This window comes from Antechinus flavipes, chromosome 2, assembly GCF_016432865.1.
Source record: "Antechinus flavipes isolate AdamAnt ecotype Samford, QLD, Australia chromosome 2, AdamAnt_v2, whole genome shotgun sequence".
NCBI classification, from domain to species: domain Eukaryota; kingdom Metazoa; phylum Chordata; class Mammalia; order Dasyuromorphia; family Dasyuridae; genus Antechinus; species Antechinus flavipes.
Genome location: NC_067399.1, coordinates 154515072 through 154518526, shown reverse-complemented (window position 1 = coordinate 154518526; position 3455 = coordinate 154515072).

The window sequence follows — 3455 nt, the reverse complement described above, 5'->3', positions numbered from 1 at the left end:
CTATTTTGATGACCTAAAAAAAATAACAACAAAGTTCATATGGAAAAACAAAAGGTCAAGAATTTCAAGGGAATTAATGAAAAAAAAAATCAAATGAAGGTGGCCTAGCTGTAGCAGATCTAAAATTATATTATAAAGCAGCAATTACCAAAACCATCTGGTATTGGCTAAGAAATAGACTAGTTAATCAATGGAATAGGTTAGTTTCAAAGGACAAAACAGCCAATAACTTTAATAATCTAGTGTTTGACAAACCCAAATGTTTGTCATTTTGGGGGATAAGAACTCATCATTTGACAAAAATTGCTGGGAAAATTGGAAAATAGTATGGCAGAAACTAGGCATTGACCCACACTTAACACCGTACACCAAGATAAGGCATAATGAATGAGATTATAAATAAATTGGAAGAAAATAGGATAGTTTACCTCTCAGACCTGTGGAAGAGGAAGGAATTTATGACCAAAGAAGAACTAGAGACCATCATTGATTACAAATAGAAAATTTTGATTATATCAAATTGAAAAGTTTTTGTACAAACAAAACTAATGCAGACAATATTAGAAGGGAAACAATAAACTGGGAGAACATTTTTATAGTCAAAGGTTCTGATAAAGGGCTCATTTCCAAAATATATAGAGAATTGACTCTAATTTATAAGAAATCAAGCCATTCTCCAATTGATAGATGGTCAAAGGATATGAACAGACAATTCTCAGATGAAGAAATTGAAACTATTTCTAGCCATACAAGTGAGTTGAGAATCATATTACATTGATCAGATCATATCCATGGCTCTAGGCTATATAGTAGTGCCTCATTTTGGTAATAATATTGACAAACTTGAGCATGATCAGAAGAATGAAACCAGAATGGTAAGGAGAGAAAAAAAGAGTAATGCCATGGAAACATTGTCAAAGAAATTAGAGATTTAAAAAAAAATTATAGCTTTTTATTGACAAAACATATGCATGGGTAATATTTTACAACATTGTCCCTTGTACTCACTTTTGTTCCAACTTTTCCCTTTCCTCCCTCCACTTCTTCCCCTAGATGGCAGGCAGTCTTATATATGTTAAACATGTTAAAATATATCCTAGATACAATATATGTGTGCAGATCCGTACAGTTCTCTTGTTGCACAAGAAGAATTGGATTCAGAAGGTAAAAATAACCTGGAAAGAAAAACAAAAATGCAAGTAGTTCACATTCATTTCCCAGTGTTCCTTCTCTGATTATAGCTGATTCTGTCCATCATTGGTGAATTCAAACTGGATTAGATCTTCTCTTTGTCGAAGATATGCACTTCCATCAGAATACATCTTCATATAGTATTGTTGTTGAAGTGTATAATATATTTTCTGGTTCTGCTCATTTCACACAGCATCAGTCATGTAAGTCTCTCCAGGCCTTTCTGAAATCATCCTGCTGGTCATTTCTTACAGAACAATAATATACTGTAACATTCATATACCACAATTTACCCAACCATTCTCCAATTGATGGGCATCCATTCATTTTCCAGTTTCTAGCCACTACAAAAAGGGCTGCCACAAACATTTTGGCACATACAGGTTCCTTTCCCTTTTTAAATATCTTTTTGGGATATAAACCCAGTAGTAACATTGCTGGATTAAATGGTATGCACAGTTTGATAATTTTTCAACATAGTTCTAAATCGCTCTCCAGAATGGTTGGATTCATTCACAACTCCACCAACAATGCATCAGTGTCCCAGTTTTCCCGCATCCCTTCCAACATTCATAACAATCTTTTCCTGTCATCTTAGCCAATCTAACAGGTGTGTAATGGTACCTCAGAGTTGTCTTAATTTGCATTTCTCTGATCAATAGTGATTTGGATACCCTTTCATATGAGTAGAAAGAGGTTCAATTTCATCATCTGAAAATTTTCTGTTCATATCCTTTGACCATTTATTAACTAGAAAATGGCTTGATTTCTTATAGAGTCAATGCTCTCTATCTTTTGGAAATAAGGCCTTTATCAGAACCTTTAACTGTAAAAATGTTTTCCCAGTTTATTGCTTCCCTTCTAATCTTGTTTGCATTAGTTTTGTTTGTACGAAAGCTTTTAATTTGATATAATCAAAATTTTTTTTGTGACCAATAATGATCTCTAGTTCTTCTTTGGTCACAAATTCCTTTCTCCTCCACAAGTGTGAGAGTTTACCAGAGGTAAACTATACTATATTCCTCTAATTTATTTATAATCTCATTCTTTATGCCTGAATCATGGACCCATTTTGATCTTATCTTGGTGTACAGTGTTAAGTGTGGGTCCATGCCCAGTTTCTGCCATACTAATTTCCAGTTTTCCCAGCAGTTTTTGTCAAGTAGTGAATTCTTATCCCCAAATTGGTATCTTTGGGTTTGTTGAACACTAGATTGCTATAATTATTGATTATTTTGTCCTGTGAACCTAATCTATTCCACTGATCAACTAGTGTATTTCTTAGCCAATATCAAATGGTTTTAGTGACTGCTACTTTATAATACAGTTTTAGATCAGGTACAGCTAGACTACCTTTATTTGATTTTTTTTTTCATTACTTCCCTTGAAATTCTTGACCTTTTGTTTTTCCATATGAATTTTGTTGTTATCTTTTCTAAGTCATTAAAATAGCTTCTTGGGAGTTTGAGTGCTATAGCACTAAATAAATAGATTAGTTTAGGTAGCATTGTCATCTTTATATATTTGCTCAGCCTATCCAAGAGCACTTAATATTTTTCCAGTTATTTAAATCTGGCTTTATTTGTGTGGAAAATGTTTTGTAATTTTGCTTGTATAATTCCTGACTTTCCTTTGGTAGATAGATTCCCAAATATATTCTATGCTATTGACAGTTATTTTGAATGGAATTTCTCTTTGTATCTCTTGCTGTTGGAATTTGTTGGTGATGTATAAAAATACTGAGGATTTATGTGGATTTATTTTGTATCCTGCAACTTTGCTAAAGTTTTTAGTAGAATCTCTTCTCTAAGTATACCATCATATCAGCTGCAAAGAGTATTAATTTGGTTTCCTCATTACCTACTCTAATTCCTTTAATCTCTTTTTCAACTCTTATTGCCGAAGCTAGCATTTCTAATACAATATTGAATAGTAATGGTGACAGTGGGCAATCTTGTTTCACTCCTGATCTTATTGGGAATGGTTCCAGTTTAATCCCATTATATATGATACTTACTGACAGTTTTAAATAGATGCTCCTGACTATTTTAAGGAAAAGTCCATTTATTCCTAAACTCTCAAGTGTTTTTATTAGGAATGGATGTTGGATTTTATGAAATGCTTTTTCTGCATCTATTGAGATGATCATATAGTTTTTGTTAATTTGGTTATTGATATAGTCAATTATGCTAATAGTTTTCCTAATATTGAACTAGTCCTGCATTCCTGGTATAAATCCTACTTGGTTATGGTGTATTATCCTG